The sequence below is a fragment of the Cavia porcellus genome, unplaced genomic scaffold (genome assembly GCF_034190915.1).
Source record: "Cavia porcellus strain 051 isolate PalLab524CR breed Dunkin Hartley unplaced genomic scaffold, mCavPor4.1 scaffold_28, whole genome shotgun sequence".
Taxonomy (NCBI): domain Eukaryota; kingdom Metazoa; phylum Chordata; class Mammalia; order Rodentia; family Caviidae; genus Cavia; species Cavia porcellus.
Genome location: NW_026947511.1, coordinates 36,117,879 through 36,139,897, shown reverse-complemented (window position 1 = coordinate 36,139,897; position 22,019 = coordinate 36,117,879). Strand labels below are relative to the sequence as shown.

The 22,019-nt window shown below is 54.7% G+C and overlaps 1 protein-coding gene across 9 annotated transcripts in view; it reads right to left on the bottom strand.

The window, feature by feature from the left end:
• Zmiz1 (zinc finger MIZ-type containing 1) overlaps positions 1 to 22,019 on the bottom strand; it is a 194,736-nt gene that overhangs the window by 134,783 nt on the left and 37,934 nt on the right. For 6 of the 9 annotated variants that reach the window (XM_063238758.1, XM_003473817.5, XM_013156677.3 and 3 more), the window contains exon 2: positions 21,399 to 21,499. The gene's annotated coding sequence lies outside the window, so the exon portion shown is untranslated. Of the gene's footprint in view, positions 1 to 5,603; positions 5,699 to 21,398; positions 21,500 to 22,019 lie in introns of all 9 variants that reach the window. The other 3 variants (XM_013156674.3, XM_013156675.3, XM_063238757.1) reach the window with 1 other exon arrangement.

The following is a 22,019-nucleotide window of genomic DNA, read 5'->3' as shown; positions in this document are numbered from 1 at the left end:
GGGCACGGCAGGCTGTGGCCGTGTACATAATGCCTATTGTCCGGGCACGATGCGGCCTTTTGGGCACTTCCTGGCAAGAGGATGCTACTCTTTCTGTTCTGGGGGTCATTCTGTGATCAAACCCAGGGCCTGTTCTTGGCAGACGGAGCGGGGAAGGTCAGAGAACCTAGGCAAGACAGAAAACCAGAACAGGGCTGTCCTCCAGCCTAGGACCCTACACCTGCACAGCCCCGAATCACAGCCTCTTGGCCACAGCCAGCATGAAGTGCTTACTGAGACCAGGAAGGGAAGCAGTCATGTGGTAGCCAAGGGTTCCTTGACCTAGAAGGCAAGTGCATGCGTGGAAGGACACACATGTGCATATACACACACACACACACACACAGAGCCACTCACTGCAGGTGAACATGTAGTCCCGCAGGACAGGGGCTGAGCCAGCTCAGGTTTCTGAAGGACAAAAGATGGGCTGCCTTTCTTCACCCTTTAAAGCACTCTTTCCAAATTCTGGCTTTCCACTTCCTGGACACACTGGGGCCATGCAAGAGGGGAAGCAATGGGGTAAGGGGTGCATGCACCCAGCCTAGCTGCTGCCTCTGCCTGGTGTTTTCCTTCTGCCTTCCCCACCCCAAGGCCAGATGTTGGGCAACTGTCGGGTCAGCTGCTCCCAAGCAGCAGGGAAAACCCAGAGCCCTGGTCCGGAGCAGGGGGGCTGGGACTCAGCGAGGCACCAGCTGTCAGTGAGCTGCACCTGGGAGCTGGCTCAAGCTGGCTTCCACCATGGAGGGGATGCAGAAGCGGTGAGGAGGGGTTGTCTAGTCCCATCTCATAGATGGGCTCTGCCTTTGGTCTCTGCATGGGAAGGTCTGTGGCCAGGGGCTCCAGAGCCTGGTACCCCCAGAAGGCAGGCCTGGATGCTCTGTGGGTGCCTGTTCTACCTCAAGCCCAGAAGCCCACTGCACAGGCATTTCAGGAGGCTCCAGAGAATGAAGGTGTGGCCACAAGTTCCCGAGCAGAGGCACCTGCAGAAGCATCACAGCGTCCTTCCCACCGCCTTCCATCACGCCACTTAATGAATCAGGGGCAAGGCTGCACATGGAAACTACGTCAACCCACAGGATCCAACCCTGGGGCCCAGGCTTTTCCCCAGTACCCAACCCCACTACGCAGGAGCTGGCCCCCTGCCCCCAGGCTGGGCCGGGCCCAACCCTTGCAGAGCGTTGGACTGGGCTTCCCAAAGCCGGGCCTGCATTCTAAGGGTGCACAGGGCTCCCCACCACAACGGTGGCCCCAGCCTAGAACCAAGCCAGCTCCATATCATCCATCAGCTGCTTCTTGCTTGGGCACGGTGGAGCTCCAGGGTAGAAGAGGAAGAAGAATGGGCGGGGAGGTCGAGAAAGAGACAAACTCCAGGAAGCAGACAGAGCTGGTGAAGCTCAGCAAAACTGGGGAAGGCGAGGGACAGCCAGGAGAAGAATGAGAAACACAGGAAGAGGGAAGAGCCCTGGAGAAACAAGAGGAGGATGTGAGAGAGGATGGAGGGAAGGGCTGCAGGAGGCACAGAGAGCGAGAGGGGTACACAAAGAAAGAGGGGAGCACAACGGAGGGGAAGAAGGAAAGCAAGACCTGGAGGATGGAGAAATGGCAGCAGAAAGGCAGAGAGGCAACCTGGAGGCCACGGGAGAGGCAGAGGCCTTGGAAAACCGGGAGCAATGTGGAAAGCAGGGCCGCCCACCGCACATTAAATACCTAACAGGAGATGACAAATCAAATGGGAATTACTGCGGTAAAAACATAATTAGAAACTTGATTGAAGTTAAACAGAATTTACATAACACTGCAAATTAACTTTACATGGAAACTATTCACTGGGAAGGCATGAAAAGGCATTTCATTAGTAATCTATATTTAAACAATAGGCACAATGGAGCCCTCTGATGAAGAGCTCCAGGCTTCCCATCAGAGCGGGTGCCAGGGGCTGTTAAAGGACCAGGGGGTGTGGAGGGAGGCATGGGTGCTCCCGGCGGAAGTGGGCAGGGGCCAGGGTGGACAGGAATAGGGCAGATGGGAATCTGTTGCCAGTTCTGTGTCTGACTCCCTGTGTGGCCTTGAGCTGGTGTCTTACCTTCTCTGGGCTTCTATTTGCTCACCTTCAAAAGTGAGGATTTGGAGAAGCGGCTTGTGTGCCTGGATGGTTAGGTCTTAGGACAGCCTGGATAATGATATGGTAAGCCTGTGGGCTTTAGAGGCAGGCACCCCAGTTGAAAGGGGTCACAATAGCTGTGGCATCACATGCGCTTTGTTCCCTCTGGCCCTGGTTTGCCTGGCTGATCAGTGGGAATGCATCTGCCTCACCTGGCATCACCAAGACAGTTGAAGGAATCAGGAGTGCATGGGTGGAGCCAGATTCACAGAAAACCACTCTAAAGGCCCAGGGTTACCTGTCTCATCTGCCAAGCAGGCAAAGTGTGTTACCCGCAGCCACCAAGGCAACACGATGGAGCCCTGCACCATCAAAGCAGCTTTTGCTGCCTCCTCTGGTCCCAGAGGCAGAGCCAGAGGGCAACTCCCCAGCTCTGTCCCCAGAGAGCAGGTCACAGTCTCTGCCTAGCTGCACTGATTCCCAGCCTGGAGCTGTCTCATCAGCCTGTGCAGACCCATACAGCCAGGCTGGACTCTGCTCCCCTGGCCTGGATGCATGACTATGAACACCCCCTCACCTCCAGCTGCGCCTCCAGAACCTGTGGCCTCTGGATTCATTTTGGCCACCTGCCCCTCTCTGCACTTCCCTGGCGGGCTTAGTGTGGTGGACATTTGTGGCGCTAACAGCTTCGCTAGAGGTCACTGGTGCCATACCTGTCCCACCTCCCCACCTGTGACTGCCAGCTCTCAGAAGGGAGGAACCCTGTAGCTGCTCTGTGCACACCACCCTGAGCCCTGTGCAGGCACAGGGAGGGTGCTCGGCAAGTGCCCCCAGTGTGCTCCTGCTGCAGGCAGAGGGGCCAGACGCCAAATCCTCAGCTTGCGCTCCAGGAACCAAGAGCATGTCCTGGACAAGCGAGGAGACAGGCCACACCCATCCCATCCTGAACCAGAAGGGACACTGCTGAGACAGCAACTGAAAGACCGGGATGGAGAAAAGGAAGAGGCAGATACTGAAACAGAGACACACACAGCTCTCCCTAAAGGCAGAGGACAACTACTGTGAGCTAAAGGCTGAGAAACATTCACCCCAGGGAGGAGGCGGCACAGTGCTTGGATGAGTGTCCGTAGTCCATGGGTAGGCAGTGACCGAGTCCAGAGCATCCATCAAGTGCTCCATATAGGAGAGGGCCATGGTCAGAGCTGCAGAGGGCTCAGGAACTCCCCAGAGGTAAGTACAAAAGTGGACACCCCACTGGGTATGGGGGACCATGCCTGTAATCCCAGCACTTGGGAGGCTGAAGCAGAAGGATCACTGTGAATTCAAGGCCGGCCTAAGCTACATAGTGAGTGCAAGGCCAGCCTGAACCACAAAGCAAGGCCCTGATTCAAAACAAACTACGAAAAAGTGGACAAGAGGCTCAGCTGGAGTCAGGGGACCAGGAAGGGCTGGACATGAGCTCATTCTCAGCCCAGCCAGATACTTGCAGGCCTTGGTGCCTGTGGGGGTTAGGCTGGGGAGGAAGAAGCCCTGCTCCCCACGCCCTCCCCACACATGTGGGGTTACTGAGGTCTCTGGGTTCCCTCTGCTCCTCTGCCTGCAGTGCCTGTCCCTGTCTGCCCGTGCAGTGTGCTCCTGCTGCCCTCTCTCTGCAGGGCTGCTCCTTCCTTCCTACCCTCTCCCAAAGCTTCTGCCCCTGTGGCTTCCTCCTGAGGACCGTGACTCAGGTCCCTGCCACCTCTGGTCCAAGCTGCCTCCACCTCCCTCTAGACTAGTGGCAGTTTTTGGCCACCTCATGCCCCAGGCTTGCTGCCTACGTGCCGGGTCCACATAGTGTCTGACCTCACATAGTATCTGTCCCTTCCTGAGCACCAGCCACACAGCCTTGTGCTCTGCCCTTGATTGCTAAGGCCACCCTGGCTCACTCACTGATGGCTGGTGGCACTCACGCCTTATTCTGTCAGAGGCTTCCTTCACCACCCCATCGGAAAGCACTTCATCTCAACTGGTTGGCTCTGTTCCGTTCTCTGGCTTAATCCTCCTTTTTAAAACTTAGCATTAAACGGGGCATGGTACTGCATGACTTAATCCCAATTCCTCAAGAGGCTGAGGCAGGAAGATCACAAGTTTGAGGCTAGTCTGGGCAACTCAGCAAGACCCTATCTCAAAATAAAAAATGAAAAGTATAAAAGCACTTTGAGGGGGAGTTTTTTCTGTTTTAAAACTGCTACATCTCCCAAACATCAGGAGTCCTTCCTTGTCCATTCCCATCCCCTCATCCAATCACAAACTCCACACAGCCAAGCACCACCACACCGGAGGGGCTGGGCTCCATTGCATGCTGTGTCCTCTCAAGCAAGACTGGATCTGCTCTGTCTCCAAAACCCAGCCCTTAGTGCAGGGCATGCCTTCTGTAGGAGTCAGTGAGTGACGAATGAATGAAGTAGGAAATGGGTGGTTGGATGGATGGATCTATGGATGTATGGATGGATAAAGGGATGGATGGATAGATGGACAAATAAGTGGATGGAAGGACAAGTAGGTGGTGGAGTGGGTGAGTGGATAGGTGGGTGAATGAACAGATGGATGAATGAATAGGTAGGTGGTTGAGTAGGTGGATGGATGGATGGATGGATGGATGGATGGATGCAAATAGGTAGATAGATGGACAGATAGGTGGTTGAGCGGATGGATGGATGGATGGACAGATGGATGGATAAATGGCTGCATAGATGGACAGGATGGTCATGTAGATGCATGAACAGACAGAGGACTGGGTAGATATATGGGTAGGTGAGTAGATGGATGGGTGAGTCCCACCACAGGCACCCAAGGAAACTAAAGATCACTTAAGTTTAACAGCAACACTTCTCTGGCAAAGACCAGAGGTAAAATTCAGAGTGTAGAAGGTGATGTAGTCGACAGAGTAAAGCCAAGTGTGGCTGGGGCTTGCTGTGAGGCCCCTGGCAGCCCATTAGCCCCCTATACCTCGGGTGCGGGCCATAACTCTTGCCTAAGGTTCCCAGGGAGATGGCACCGAAGACAGCCACATCTGGTGGAAGCACATCTCCGCCAAGTCTGCTTAGCCCATCCTCTCCTCACAAGCCCCACTGACCTTGGGGCCGCATCACGTTACATCCCCAAGGGCTTCATCCCTGGTGCTCTAAGTGGGCCCAGCAGCTAGTGTGGCTTAACTCAAAGATCAGTCACTCCTCCTGATTCACAGGCCCCTGGAGACTGGGAGGGAGGAGAGAAATGACACCCATGCCCATTTTAGAGACAGATAAACTGAATCTCAGTGTGTCTATAGCAGGACAGACACCACAAAAGAGCTATAGGAGCCCTGCAGCCAGGTCAAGGAAGGCTGGGAGAAAGGCGATAGCTCTCAGCTCTGGTCTGCCTTGTCATCGCCCAACTTTGCCCTGCCCAGGGCTTGGGAGGGATGGTGGCATGGTGGTGTTACCTTTCCGGGTCAGCAGCTTGGGCACAGGCAGCAGCAATTCTCCTCACACCCCTTGCAGCATTTCTCTGACCCTCAGTGGGGCCCTCAGCGTCCTCCTGGGGACACAGAGGAGAGACAGACACGCTGAGCAGCCAGGGACACAGGCAACCACCCACTCCCTCCCAGCCCTGGCCTCGCTCCTGGGTTATCTCAGCGGCCTCTGGGCCCCTTCAGCACGCCCGGGATGCCTGATTTATCACAACCACTGTGTCTTCCCCGCCCTACCACACACCAAAGGGCAGGCTCACTTCTCCTAGTGGGATTTTTTAAAAAATGTACGTACATCTAACTTCTGCTTCTTCTGGAGCCCAGGGACTTTGGTTATCTTTTTCTTCTTGGTAAGAGCTACAGAAAGCCATCGCCTTCCTGTGTGGCCCCCAGGCAGGGTGACAGAGAGAATTTGTTGAGGTATTTTTAGCAAGACATACAAAGCCCTTGCTTGGTCACCTCTCTGTGCCATGTCTGGTTTTGGAGAATTATCTTACATGGCTGGTCATTGCCTGGCCATTGCCTGTCCTCCCAGCAGCCACTTCCAAAGCCACTCTCTGACCCCTGCCTGGATCTCTATGGCATTATGAATTGCTTACCAGGTCTCCAGCTGACAAAAACTTGGCATCATTTTTCCAGTCCTTTTCTTCCTGTTTTGCCTATAACTAGTGGAGGTGGGGACCAGAAACAGAAGAAAGCAAGACAAGTCCTATGACCAGTTACTTTCTGTCCCAAACTTATAGCTTTCTCCTGTGTCCTTCATGATTCTTGGTTGGAAATGAGGCTGAGACGGGAAGATGTCCCAATTAAAATGCACCTTGACTTAGGCTCCTTTTTTGAAGCTCCAAAAATACCTGGCCTTGTCCAAAGCAATCATGGCCATGAAATAACTGGTTTGATATGCTAGTTACATATTTCTTATACACCTTCATAAATAGATAATTCATGGGATAGAGGCCTGCGTTCTTTTCAGCATTAACCAAATCTAGAATCTTGTCAGAGATGGATGAAGTTTCCCAGGTCAAATTCTGGCAAACTTGCCAGGGCGCAGGAGCCATCTCAGTGAACACAAGGAGAAAGACGTGTGGAGGAGAGCCAGAGAGCTGACAGGAACCAGTGCCAAGGAGAGGGCTAAAGGCCTGGTGTGCTGGATGTTTCCCTACACTGGGCCGGATCAGGCCTATCCCACACTTGAATCTTATGTGAGAATCTGGGTGGTTATGTAGAAGGCCTCCTAGGGTATTGTGTTCCAAAGGGGGGCAGCAACCCAAAGACCCAGGGCCCCAAGATGGCGTCGTTTCCCAGCATTCCCTAGGGCCTCTGACTCTCTGCTACCCCTAATCCTACAGCCTACACTCTTAGTCCTTGGTTTTGTGGGCTCTGGGGACAGCTGCAAGCCCTCCCTGGGCCTCGGTCTCCCCATGTATAGTTAGGGGGCAGACCCTGGAGATCTTGGTGTCCACAGACCTTGCACCTCAAGGCTGCTCTCTATCCTTCCCTGTTCTGCCTGCAGGCTGAAGACCCCAGCTGGGCTCCTGGCTGGCCCTGCTGCCCGCCTCTCCGGCTGAGAACAGGATGTGGTGTGAGGAGGGGACGGGAGTGTGGGGTCGGGTGGGGAGTGGCCTCAGGACGGGACTTCCTGAAGCCAGATCGGTTTACCACAGTCAGTTGGGCCCAGGACCGCACAGCTGTGAGTTATAAATGTCCCTGTCAGAGCCAGGGCTGGGAGGCCCTGCTGCTGGGGAGGCACACAGGGTCCCTGGCGCCCATCCTGGAGGCCTCCTTGGCCATTGTCTGTCTTCTTGGTGGTTCCTGCCAAGTGCCAGCCCCATGACCCTTGGCCTTGCCTCACTCCTCTCTGAAATGCACTGATGATGGGGTCTGATGCCACCTCCCTGCCCATTCTTTGCCCCTCCAGGTGTGAAACTTGTGGTTCCCACGATCTTGAGAGCCCCCAAAGAGCAAGGCACGCCCTGAGCCAGCCTGCACAAACCCTGGGCTTGGAACTCCGCCAGCACCCCCATGACAGCCGCAGGGGCAACTGCTCCAAATCCGAAACCTGCTTCCCATGGCCCCAACTGCCCCCCAGGCCACCCACCAGGTGCTGAGCAGGGGGCGGGTCCCAGCTAGTGTGTAGGGGGCTCAATGTGGAAATCGGGGCTGCGGGAGACCTTCCCAAGCCCCATTCTCCCTATGCCCCATCTCTCAGGCTCTTGTAGTGCAGGGTAGCAGGAGGCCAACCATACTGAGCATGGCTGTCCTGGGCTGAGACATTAGGTCACTCTGACCCCAGGCCAGGGCCACCTTCCTGCTGGGGCCACCAAGGTGGGCAGCACAGAGCCAGCCACAGGAGCACCACAACCAAAGCAGATTGTGGTTCAGGTTTATAAGGACTAAAGCCTCTATGGCTGTTTTGTTTTGTTTTGGAGTGGGGGGTCCTCTTTTTAAAATATATATCGAATTACAACCATGTATTCAGACTCAGAAATCACAGAAAATTCCTGGAGTCGTAGGGAACCAGGCACCTTTGTCGTGCAGCCTCAAAATGCTCGCAGTGAAATATTGCTGGTCGCACTCCACATCTTACCCTCAGAAACTTAACAGCTCCCAGTTACTCTAGGCCTTTTACCCTGCTACATGAGTCTGCCAGGGAGTCCTGGTCTGGTCACAATGACAGTGATGAAACTGGTGATGATAATGATGGATAAATTAAAAGACCTGTAGCTGTACCATCCTAAGTACCATGTGTGAATTAGTTCATTTCACAACCTAGAAGGCAGGTACTATACTAATTTAACTGATGAGGAAACAGAAAGATGAAGAAACCAGCTCGAAGTCACACTGCCAGGACATGAACCCAAACGCCCTGTCGATGCAGTGGCACTTCCCAATCCTTTCTGCTCCCTGCCTGGAGGAGCTGGATGGTTTTGGCTCTGAGAGAGACTCTAATAGTAGCAGCAACTGCTCAGTAAACTCCTCTGCTGAAACCATTCATTCATCCCACACAAAGGCTCCCAGTATCCACAGGCACCAAGATCTCAGTGGTAAAGGGGCCTCCTGCCTGCCTCCCACACCTAGGGAACACTGGGTCCTCCTCCTGGTCCTGAGTCTTGGCCTCTGCAGGGCTAGTGGTATAGAGGTTGAGCACCTGTGGGAGGCCGAGAGGTCCTGGCTCAGAATCTGGCTCACTAGGGCTACAGGGAGCACTGTGGCTCTGGGCAGCTGTGGGCAGCACTGTGACCCAGCCCCCCAGCCCCAGAGCCTTGGGAACCTCCAGCTTCAATCTTGAACTCATATGGACTTTGTCAAAGCCATTCTCTCCTCCCTTGAGGACCAGCCACTCTGCCCAACCCTGGGTGATCACAGAGAGCAAATGACCCTTCTCTAGGGGGCTCACTGCAGAGCCCCAGGAATATCTGCTGGCTCACAGAATAGAGCCACAGTGGCCGGCAGACCAGGGGCCAGCCAAATGCTGCCCAGGTAGCTCCCTGTGTCTCCCCTAACCTGGCGTCACCCTCTGGCCCTTCACTATGCCCCCACATCAGTTCCAAGACATCAGAAGCACCTCTGTGCTCCACATTTATTATTTATGCATTTATGATTTATTTAAATCATTTCACACCAATCACTGTCTTTGTACGAAGCAGCATCTTCAGCAACAGTATCTGTGAAATCATGGGTTTGATGGAGTAATTATATGTTTTTTTCCTAATCCACACGAAAATAAATACAGAATGCTAAAATGTGAAATTCAGACCCTGGCACATGTCACGGCTGTGCAGACAGCCTGGGTGGTGCACCCCGGCTGTGGGGAGGCCCAGGCCAGGCAGCTAAAGAGAGCCTGCGACCAGGCCTGTGTGGAGAAGTGGTGGGCTCCCACAGGCTCAGACTAGCCCCTCTTTAGACTGGAGGGGGGGTCCCCACCTGCAAAGACAACTCAAGCCAGGCTTGTTGAAGATGCTAAGCCTCTCTGGACCTCAGTTCCTGCATGAGAACAGAAACAATGTAGGATCTGCAAGTTCCTCCCAGCTCCACCAATCAGATAGTAGTCCCCAAAAATCTAAGGGAACCTGGAGCTCCTGGTGTCCTCTAGGCCTCAGACAGGCCCCCTGACCATGAGTGATTCCGACTTTTTCCCTCCCACCCGGTCAGGGGCCTCGGGTGGCATCTGGTGCCGAGGGGAGACAGGGCCATCCTGTGTGACAGCTATAAAATTAGATAATCAGCTAATCACCAGCAAATTAGCATCCCATCTTTACATAGAACAAATATAGTATTTACGTAAAAGTTGTTAGGAGTTTCTCTCTTTTTAATTAGCAGAAATAAATGCAAAATGAATGGTAATTAGGCAGCTGATGGATTTGGTAGTACAATTATGCCTGCAGCAGCGCCCCAGTCCTTAAACACTGCGCTCCCAGGAATCAGAGGAGCCTGTTTATGTAATTTATTTATAAAACAAAGTTAACGGGAACAGAGGGGTGAGGACTGGGCTGCTGCAGAGGGGTCCTAGCTGTGGGGCTCGGGCACTGGGAGGCTGCTCTGTGTCGAGCTACGGGTCTATTTCAGGTTTGGCATGTGTCTCTGGGGGCTGGGAACAGGCCTCCTGGCAGGAAGTAGGCTGGATGGGGGTGAGGGGCTGGGAGCAGCTGTCTCACCCCGGTCCCCACCTCTCACTCCTTTGTTGGCCCTAGATCTTCACCAAGGACTCCCTAAGCCCTGCCCCAAAGCACAGAGAGAAAAGTAGTATTTTTCCTTGGCTCCTGGAACTCAAGGGAAACTAGATCCAGGAAAAATACATGAAACACAGGAGACATATGTTCTGGAACAGCACAGCACCCAATGTGGTGAAAGTCTCATTTAAGAGATGTAAGTCGGGTTCTGAAGAATAGGTAGTTTTTGGAGAAGGCAGAATGTAGCAAAAGCAACCTCCCGGGTGGACACAGCATGGTGTGACTACTCTTAGGAGTGCACCGGAAGTGGCGGCTAGACAGATAAGCAGGGGGGTCTCGGGTGCCAAGCTAAGGATCTGGGCTTCATCCCAGCAGACAGAATGGTCTGAACGGAGGCCACAGGGCAGTCCCTGCCCAACCACTGTCTGCTTAGTTCCCCTCCCCCACCCAAGCTGAGAGAGGGCCAGGTGGACAGGCCATTAGAGGCAGCTGGCCTGCCATCAGAGCAGCAGGGCAGGAGGCTAACCTGATTACAGGCCGGGAGGTCTGTCTGCAGGGAGAGGGAGGCAGAGCCCGAAAGCCTGGGAAGAGGGCACGCCAGGCCACACTTGGGTCCCCTCAGGGACGCACTTGTCTTTCCTAGCAGAGGCCCCTGCCTTGTCCCCCTCACTTGACGGCTGGAAGCCTTATCAAGCCTGGGGGAGGGGAGCCAGTGAGGCCCCAGGGGCTGTGTCCCCTCCCAGAGTCCACTGCTTGTGCAGTGACCTTGACGCACCACTCCTGCCTCTAGGCTGCTGCAATGTCTCTAAAACAAAGGCCTGCGCTGGCCTGGGGGAGGGGTCGGTCCTACAGGTCGCTACCAAGGGAACTAAGGATGGGTTGGGGCTCTCCAGTTTGCCATAGTCCTTGTCTCTCCTTCCTTTCCCCCTAGCTACCCCCGAATCCAATTCACAGGCTCCGAGGGAAACCGAGGCCCGGGAAGGATCTGCCACAGGGTCCTAACAGTAGACAGCTGCGACTTCAGCTTGTGGAGACACAGGTCAGCGGTCACTTTGTGCACTTGAGGACGATTGCTGGTTGGCTATGACACCCCACTGTGTACCTCTCTTAACTGGGAATGATACCAGTCCACAGGGTCACTAAATAGCTCAGAGAAATCAGTACATGCAGCAGCCACGGAGAATCCCAGCGCTCAGTGTGGTTTGCTGGTTAGAACTCTGCTGGTTCTAAAGGATTTCCCAAAGGAACAATGTCACACTTCCCAGCCAGTAGGGCTCTCAAACCTTGGGTTTCCCCAAGGTTTAAAACAGCAGCGCTCCAGTGCCTTTCAACTTGGCAGCCCAGAAGGTGTAGGATGGGTACCTGGGCTGTTGGATGTCACTTGGAGGTATCCCAGGCCCCTGAGGGAGGACGAGATTACACTGCACACTTCTCAGCTCTGTAAGTCTTGCTCCTGCCTTGGGCCAAAATCGATCAGAATCCCTGCTGTGGCTGCCTTGCTAGTGCATGGGAGGCTGCCGACCCTCACAATGAAGCCTAAACTGCCACCCTGGTGCCCTCAGGTTCCCCCTCATCTCCTGACTCCTGCCCCAGCTACAAGCTGCAGAAGCAGGTTTGGGGTGGGGCGGCGCCCAGAGCAGGGTCAGAGGGTGCAGCCCTCCTCATCAGCCGGCTCAGGGCTATGAGAAATCAATGGGTCTGTGCTGCAAATGCATCATTAGGACAGGAAAAACTCTGCAATGGAATTGATTTGTTTAAATATAAGAACGCAACTTCACAGAACACCATGGAGGCAGAGCAAACAAAACCCACAATAAGGGAGCTCAGAGGATGCACAGGAACCAGACCTGGACACCTTCTCTGCCAGGGCCATGACCTGGTGAGTGACCATGTCACCTGGCACAGAGGGGGCTCCAAGATGCCCTCAGCAGCCTGGGCGGTCGCTGCTGTGTTGCTCTGGGAGGTGACTGTCTCAGCTGCAGTCCAGCCCCCTTTGGTAATGGGGACAGGAGTGAATTCTGGTCCCAGCTCCAAAGGCTCTGGGTGGGGATGAGGGGACAAGACAGTTATGAGGGGCCAAGAGGGATGAGCTTGCTGGGGTCCCAGAAACTGTGGGAGGGAGTGCCAGCACAGGACGAAGGTCAGAGGCAGGGATGGAAGGGTCTCCTAAGAGCAAGGAAGAGCCCACTTGGAAGATGACCCTCAGCTTGTGGACATGGCATGTGCCTGTCCTCACCATGATGATGACCAGTGAGAGCTGACTCTACTGATCCTCTCCGCCTTCTAAGACCCTGCAGACACTTCCCACAGTCATGTCACTGAGTACTCTGGAGGGAGGCTATCATCTCCCCCCTTTCACACACAATGCCACTGAAGCTCAGAAGGGTTTAAGTGACTGCCCAAGATCACAAAGCAGTTCAAGGAGATGTCTGGGAAGGGCATGAAATGGGCAACCTCCAGGCATCCTGGAACTACACAGAGTAAGGCCGCAGGCGAGTGCTCCTAACCCTAAAGACCTCAGAGCAAGGGCACAGGTTGGCTGCCCTGAGGACCTCATGAGAGACCCTAATGGCACAATCGGGTGGCAGTGGGAGCAGGAAGAGCAGCAGCAAGAGTAATTCACATGCAGGTCACTGCAAGGCCCGATGCCTGGCAGGGGTGGGCTGGGGACGGGGACCTGCACCCACAGACAGGGAAGAGAGCCAGTCCTCACAGGATGTGAGGGTGACAGACGGATCCTGACTGCTCCCCAGCCCTCATGGGGCTTGGACACCCTGCTAGCTGGAACAGGGGGAGAACCTGCCACAACAGGACCAGTCCAGGACCTGGTGAGCACCAGCCCCGCCCTCAACAGCCCTGAGGGTGGGTACTGCAGGCCATGGACCACTGTCCCTCTGCTCTGTACTCGCGCTGACCTTTCTCTTTTGTCAGTAGCATCCCCCATCAATGCACCAGAAGGGCCAGGGCAATCTCTCCCTGCTGCCCTGTCAGCTAGGGCTGGGGGTGGGGCTCCCTCTGCTCTGCTTTCAAGGAAGAGGTTCTCAGACTCCTCAAGAGCTGGGAGCCAGCTGCCACAGCCCTCGTAGAAACAGGGAGACTGAGGCCAGGTGAAAGGCAGCTGGTGGTCAACTTCAGGGCAGTGCTGGACATACAGAGTCCACAGGGCATGACCCAAAACCCGACCAGCTGGAGGGAGGGAGGAAGGAGAAGAGGAGCCTGGAGAGGAGACAGAGCCAAGGCTAGAGGATGGGCAAAGGTGATAGGGCAGGAGAGGGGTCTACAAGAGACAGGTGGAAGCAGAGCCCAGATCACTGCTGTAAGTCCTTGAGCCAAGGACGGGATCCTGCAGCCTTGGGCCCAAGGCCAGGGTACTCAGACAGGACACACACATGATCATCATCCTGGCTTACCTGGGGGAGTGAGGTTTCCAGGATTCGCAGTTCTTGTACTAAAACTGGCCAGTTCTGGTTTCTGATTTCCTGTCCACCACTTGCAGACTTATGTGGTCCCTGCGCCTCAGTTTCCTCCTCTGGAATGCAAAGCTTATATATGTACGGTCCAAGGAAGACTGAATTTGATGATGTTGCCAAAGTGCACAGCATGTGACTCGGATCACTCAGCATGTGGCAGGTGGCTGCTGTCATCACCACAGCTGTGTGACAATTCTCACTTCTCTGAGGACCAGCTAGCATGTACCAGATTTGCCGGTACCAGGCCCTTCCCTAACACTGGACACATGTTGCTAATTTAGCCCTTGTGATACTTCCAGGATAGCAACATCATCGTCCCGGTTTCCAGGTGAGGAGGCTGAGGGAGGCAGGGGCTATGGCACATGCCCAGCCTGAACAGCTGGCAAGTCCTGAGCCCGGAAACCACTTCTGTTTCCACTGGGCACACCCCAAAGTCAGCCAGCCACTGGAGAAAGGCCAGCATCCAGAGACTTCAGGTCACACTGACCCAGGGCAAGAACTGGCCAGACTCAGGCTGGCAGGCATGGTGGGGACTCTAGGGTTCCCAGGAAATGGACAAGTGTGATTTGGGAGAGACTGAGTCATCAATCCTTAGCCTGAGTCCTGAAGACCTTCCTCTTCTAGTCCAAATGCATAGATCTAATTGATTAGGTTCCCATTGGGACACCCCAAGATGGCAGACACCTGACTCCAGTCATTCCTGCAATACTTCTCGGTTGGGTGGCGATGCCCATGCCAGAGAGGACAAATCAGAAAGGGGCAAAGGTGACACAGCATCCAGCTCCAGACCTGGGCTCCTCTTGATGGCTTAGACGCAGTGCAGCATGGGAGGAGTGCAGCCCTTCCCCAGATCCTGGCGGGGCAGGAGCTCTGACAGCTCAGGGAAGGGGTCTGAGTGCCTAGGGGAAAAGGCCATCCTGGGCACAAACCAGCCCACGGAGGAGGAAGAGAGAGGAGAGGCGTAGGCAGGGCCCCGTCACCCAGATCCCTCGGAGACGCAGGCCCGGAAGTTCTCTCTTCCCAAGCAGCCCCTGCCCCAGGCCCTAGGAAGCCTCAGCTTTGAAAACTATAGACACAGCATGCAATTAGCTTCTAGCACCCAGGAAAAAGGTCGCCTAGGCTGGCAGGCAGGCACTGGCTGGGCAGGGGCCTTGGGAAGTTGGATCTGGTTATTTTTAGTATCTTGATTCAAGAGGGAGAGGCCCTCCTCCCCACCAGGTAAATGTCAGCGCCACCACAGACCCAGCCAATTAAAGCAGCTGTAGGCCTGGAGGGAAGATAGTGCCAGGGGCCCCCATCTCCTGCTCACCCCAGCAGCTCCAGCCAGCAGCCTCCTCCTCGATACACCTGTGCAGTAGCCCTGGACAGCTCTGGTTTGGTGCCAGAGAAGCCTGACCAGGTCCCTGGATCCTGGGCTTCAGTCTTGGCTTGGCTGTGTGACCCTAGCAAGTATCACACCTCTCTCTAGTGTGTCCCATTGGAGTGCAGCCCTCCTCTGCCCCCTTGATATCAAGAGAGTGTCATAGGTCTGAGGTTATGAAGATGCTCTGAGTTCAAGGAGATCAGCTACCTTCAGCTTTGGGGCAGCTGCCATAGTAGCTCAGAAATAAATTCTGTGCTTCCCGAGCAGGAACTTGGGCAGCCTAGGTCGGCTGCTGGGCACAATGCTGGCAGAACCTGTGCCCTGAGTACGTGGAGTCCAGGAGCCAATGGCTATGCTTCGCTGATAGGAGAGGAGTGCAGGGAGGCCATTTCAGGTCACTGGAGGCTCAGCAAACACTCGGGACAGGTCCAGGAAGGCACTGGGCAAAGACTGCAGGCCTGGCTGAACAGGGCACGCACTGTACCTGCATCTGGGTCTGCACCCTAGCTGTGGGGAGCCACTCCCACCCCATTCCATCCCTCATAGGAAAGCCAGGTCCTGGCCCATAGGTGGCTCTGTCCAGGCTGGTGGGGACCCCAGTCTAGTCAGGACTCTCAGGGTGATCCTCGCCAGCCAGCCAGAGAAGGCCTCAGCCTTAGGCCCTAGTATTAGCTCACATCTGTCCAAAGGCAGACCCTCCCAGCAAAGTACTGCCCTGCTGTGGCTCCCAGGTGCCTGTAGCTTAGAGAAATCTGAGGGAAACTGAGGCAGATAAGTGGGGCAGTCATCTGCTCAGGAACATCTGGCACAGTAGAAACAATTTCCTTTCTTCTGGTATCATCTGGCCTCCAGGGGGCATCTCCAACCTCCTTTCTTTACAGCCTGGCTATGTAGCTGGCTGCCCTGTCTTAGTTCAGCTGGTACCCCAGCTTAAGGGCTGAGGTTCAGCTCACTGTTGGGCTCCTTCTTGAAGAGCCAGCTGCAACCTCACCTCCTCCAGAAAGGCTTTACTGAGCCAAGGTCCTCAGAGGCTCCAGTCCACTGCCCCAGGTAACGTGGATGCTATCTTGTGGCCACCATGTGACCACAGTCTGCTTAGCTTGGCCAAGGGGGCCGAGGGACATAGGTGGTCCTTGACTTCTGAGTCAGCTCTCCTTCCTGTAAGCTTTTAGGCCTGCACCTGATGCGTAGTCAGTCCTTGGCCCCTGGGCTTGGAACTCGAGGGCTATTTGTGCAGTGACCCTCATGCCTCAGCCTCCCAAATGCTAGGATTACACACTTGCACCACCACCTTCTGCTGTCTGGGAAAGGGCGGGAGGAACAGAATGCAAACCTCACAGGGGACTCCAACTGTGTTAGAAATGCACGGATTCCTCCTTGTAGCCCACCTGGTATCTGCTCCCCCAGGATGAGGCCACTGAGGCTGTGGATCCAGAGACCTAGGGAGTGGATAAGGTGGTCCTCTACCCCAAGTGGTGGCTCCCAGGCCATAGGAAGGCAACTTCAGAGCTCAGGAGGCACAGAGTGAGCTGATCTCAGCAGGAGAGTTGCAGGTTCTGACACCCACAGAATTCTCTGTAGCTCCCACGCCAACACAAGCAATCCTACCTAACCGGGGTATATCTCCTGGGCCTGCTATGATGATGCTCTGTGTCTGTACACAGGTCTCTAGGACTCTCTGATCCTATCTTGTCACTAAGCAAACTGCTGAGGTAAAATCCCCCGGTGAGGAGGAGGATGGCTTGTGAGTTGATAGTGCCACAAGATGCTGGCACCTGGCTCCTTCCTCCTGGGACAGAACCCAGCCCTGAGCCAGCAGGGCTGCTGATGTCCTGGTGGTGCCTGGTGGTCTGCCCACCTGAGCAGAGGGGCCCACCACACCTTGCCTGGCTTGTAGGCCCTCCCAGCACTCACATGGCTTCTCCCAGTCTCCTCTCTGCAGAATCCAGGCCTGATTCTGCGCTTAGACTTCAAGGCCCTTGGGAGCTAAGTGCAAGACCCCAGGGAGCCCCTAGGAAGGCATCTGACTCCCCTTGCAAAGTACTTGTGGCTGCCATTCCCTGGGACTTTGTGACCTTGGCCTAGTGGGGCTGGGCTCTCTCCACGCCTCAATGACCATTAGTTTCAGGGCACCTGTACCAGCGCAAGGTTGAACCCACAGATATCTCATACCGGCTGACAGGTGAAGGGGTCACCAATGGCACACCAGGGCCTATGCTAGGCAGTCTGACCTCACAGGGAAAACTCAACAAACAAAACTGGGCCCACTCCACACTGTGAACAGCTCTGGGACCCTGGCTAGGTGCCCTAACCGCTCTGTTCTGAGTTTCCACACCTGCACAATAAATTAATCGCAGCGTCACTTAGTTGTCCCTGTCCTGAAGGAGTATACTTTGTGACTGCCTAACTTGTGCCAACCACTGGCTCTACAGATGAACAAATAGCAGCTCAAAGAGGCTCAGTAACTTACTTAAGGTCACATAACAGGTCTGTGGTGACACAAAAGGCCAGTTCTGGGCCTGCCAGGATGATCTGCCCTGGGCAGGAATGAGTAGCAGGCCTCGGACTATTTCCAGCCCCAGGCTGGAGTGGGGGTGACAGGGCGGACAGGGGGCGGGCTGTGCATTCTCAGCTGGCCTGCAGACTGACAGGCTCACCACATGCATGTGCCTGGAATCCAGGTCCTACGCGCCCACGGCTGGGCGGGGCAGGGTGTTGGGCACTGACTCCAGCGCCTGGGTCTTTGTGACCTGCCCCTCACCACTCCACAATCTGGAAGCACTCCCTGACAGCTGCTGGTTTAGGGTGGGCTGCAGTGCACAGCCAGCCCCTGGGACTGTCCCAGAGCACAGCAGTGGGCTGGGTCACTCCTGGGCACCCCAGATGCACCCCAATCCAGCCCTGATCTCCTATGTCTTTTCCTAAGACCACACAACCATGCATCTCTCCAGGACCTCTGCCTAGGTACCCACAGCATGGGGTCAGCCCCTGCATGCACCTACATCTGTGGCCACCTGCGGTACTTTCTTTGCAAAGAGGTTAAATCACAATCTGAATCCCACAAAGAAAGGAGGGGCAGCACTGGACAAAGCCAAGACAGAGCCTGTACCCTTAATCATGGCAGTGTCCTCTCATTTTATCCATCTAGTGTCTGAATCTTTTTTTTGGAGACAAGGTCTCACTATGTAACACAGGCTAAACTCTACAGCACCAGCTGGCCTTACACTTGTGTCAATCCTCCTGCCTCAGCCTCCTGAGTGCTGGGATTATAGGCCTGTGTCTCCATGCCTCATTAGAATTGTTCATAAAGAACACCTTGTCTCACCCAGATGTGATGCCCTCCCCTCCATGCCCATCAGGCTGCCAGCCCTCTAACCCCCATCTGGTCTGGTAAATTTGGAAAAGAACAAAACACCAGGCCACTGAGAAGGCACAGAGTAAGCAGGCAGACAGGGACAGGTGGGGAGACTAGAGCATAAACAAAGTCTCTGTCCCCACCTGTCCCTAACATGCCTGGGCTACTGGGCCAGGACTGAGCCTCAACAACCTTAGGGGCTTTTTTGGGGACCCCTCCCACTTGAAGACTCTCACAGAAAAAAGACAGGGGAACAAATCCTGGGGTACAGCATGGTTCAGCAGTAATAATTCTGGCCTTGCCATATCTTGGTTGTGAGACTTAGCCTCTCTGTGCCTCAGCCTCCTCATCTGTGAAGTAGGCACCCATCCCCTGATCTCAAGGGAGGTCGCTGGGCTGAAGAGCACAAATGCAGGCAACCTGTGGCCCAGCTCTAAACCACACTTCCAGGGAGGTGGCCTTGGGAACCTTCCCAAACTCATGTGCCTGTCTCCCCACTTGGAATGCTTCATTAAGATGTTCCTCTTGGGGGGATTCAGGGAGTTTGTAAGCAACATGGCAGCCTGCAGGGTCAGATGTTTCAAAGGTGGGTGTCACAGAGCCTCAGGGAATCAATCAGGGTGGCACAGGGGGAAGGGATGACAGATTCCCCCCACACACACTTGAGGAAGCAGTGGGGTGCCAGGCCCCCGAGGCCTGAATGGAGTCTCCAGAGGAGTTAGGGCAGGAGTGGAGTCTCTGACACCAATGGCAGCCCTCACAGCACCCTTCTACCTATGACCCATTTTTCATAAGAAGAACTGCTCAAGGGCCTCAGAAATGTCCCAGGAAGCTCCCCGGGGTCTGCAGAAGAGGAAGCCATGGCCTGAGGAAGCAAGACAACATGTACAGCTGGTCACATGGCCACCCTCAGAGGCACCCACAAAGCTATGGCATGAGGTGGGCATGGGATCCTGAGGGCTGCTGGAAGCTGCAGATGACAAGCCTCAACTTGAATGTACGTGTGTCTGTGTACCCACATGTGAGCTGCATGCGTGACATCTGTGCATATATGTATGCAATGGAGCATGCATTTGCATATCTGTGCACACGTGACCATTCATGTATGTGTCTGTACATTTGGGTACCCTTACTGTGTGTGGCATGGCTATGTCTGTGTGTTAGAGGCCTCAGGATATGCAGGTGAGGATGTATCTGTCTGTCTAGACTATTTTTTGGGGGGGTTTGCTTTTTTGAGACAGGTCTTGTTATGTATTCCAGGCTGGCCTTGAACTTCCTATGTAGCCCAGGCTGGCCTCAGAATTGTAACAATGGTCCTGTCTGAGCTTCTTGAATGCTGGGATTACAGGTGTGGGCCACCACATCCAGCTATGTATCTAGATTTTAAATGAGGGCATAAGGTCAACTTGTCAATACAATGCCACCCAACTCATCTTCTTCCCATGAAAACCTCCGCCCTCTCAGACACTTTTTAGGTCAAGACCAGCCTCACTTTCTCCAAGAAGCCCTCCTGGGTCTTCACGAAGAATTCCAGCATCAGCCCCTGCACATCCTGGCACTAGCCAGCTGCAGATCTATCAGGGTCCCTTCCTGTCTCCCGGGCCTGAGCTCTGTAGCTTTCCCCAGGGACTAGCAAACAGCCCACCAGTGCCCCTACCTACAGTCACAAGATCTGGCTGAAGCACACCTTCAAGAGCATTGCCTGTCTTAGAAGCCTTGATGCCTCCTTCCTATCCCTGGGGTCCAATGTCCAACCTGGCATTTGTGACCCATCACAATCCTTTGCCAACTCCTCTGTCAGCCCTCCCCACGTGCCACTGTGCCTGCACTGTTCCTCACTTCGGGGTCACCTCCCCAGAATTCTCTGCTTTAGAGGAACCATTCATTTCCTTCACAGGCCTTGTGGTACCTGGTACAGGGCCCAGGATGCAGCAAGTGCTTAAAACATACTCCGGGAACCAAATGAAGTGGGCAAAGCTGGACAAAGCCTCATTTAGCAACAGGCCCCTTTTTTAGGGGGGACCCTGGGTGCCATCTCTGCAGAAGGCCGAAGCCAGACCTGGCAGAAGCCCCATCACAATCACACAAGTCGTGTGCCAGGCTTCAAAAAAAATTTGAAGTCTTCTCACGTGCCAAAAAGCAGCCACTATGCCTTGGGGGAAAGGTCCCTCCTTTGCCCTGGGACCAGACACTAATGATCACACCAGTCCCCATCCTTCAGGAGGAGCTGCAGAAGGGAAGAGGTGAGGCCAGAGCAGGGTGTCCAGGATGCAGGCTGGTGCCTGAGGGCACCCAGACCTGGACTCCAGCCCCAGATCTGGCCAGCTGTGAGAGCTCAGGGAAATCACCTGCCAACACAGAACCTTAGTTTTATCACCCATGCTGTGGTGATAAATGTAGCTACTAAATCCTCAAGTGATTAGGAAGAAAGGGTGCTAACTATGCAGGACTTAGTACAGTACTCAGAACACAGTGAATGCCCATAATGTTAGAGGACCTTGTATTGTCTCGTTTCCTTTTGAGACATGATCTCACTATGTAGTTTAGGCTGGCCTGGAACTCACTATGCAGCCCAGACAATCCTGCTTCAGCTTCCTGAGTGCTGAGAGTACAGGTGTGCACCACCATGTCCGGCGGGATGTCACATTGTCATTATTATTACTAATATTACTTCTGTGTTCTCCATGAGAAAGCCAAGGTCCTCAGCAGAAGGACTAGGCTCCCCCAAACTGCACTGGGAGTTGTACAGAATAAAACAAAGGTCCAAGTTCCAGACCAGGGCACGAGCCCTCCAGTGTCCCACCCAGAAGGCCAAGAAAGAAGCGCAAACTGCAGAGCAAGCCCTTCTGCACCTGCTGCCAGCTCACCCTGCTGGCAGGCACACACTGCAGGACAAGCACTGACCCCTACCTGTTGAGATTCTGGGGGCCACGCAGGACTCAGGCTGCTGAGGTATCCCAGAAGGGAGGTGGCCCCAGTCCCGCTATATCCGAGCACAGCCGCTGCAGGCCCTGGGGAGAAAGGAAAAGAAAGAGACCATGAGTTCCAGCTCTGACCCTGAGAGCACCCCCTTCCCCTCCATGGACCTCCAGGTTCCACTGGCCTCGGCTCCTCTGACCATCTGGACAATGGAGCTGCCCACCCGAGGGGAACCTGGGTGCTGCTCTCCTGCCTCCTATACTTCCTCCAGTTTGGACCCTGGGATCAGCATAGGCAACTTCTGAAGGCCCACTGGACAGCAGCAGATGGGGCTACACCCACCCCAGTGCAGCATGGTCCAGCCGCCTGACCCCAACCTTGACTGGGCCTCTGGCTGTGGCTCCCTGACCACACCTCTCTGTTTGCAAGCTGTGCTCAAATGCTTCTAAGTCTCATGAAAGGGGCTGCCATCCCATCCTAACTGAAGCTTCTGTCCCTACCTGTCCCCCATATACCTTTTATTTCTAAGAAAATGGCACAGGGATACTGAGCCAGAACTGAGCCCTGACAACACCAAGAGTTATTAAATCAGGAAGCCACAGAGGCCTCCAA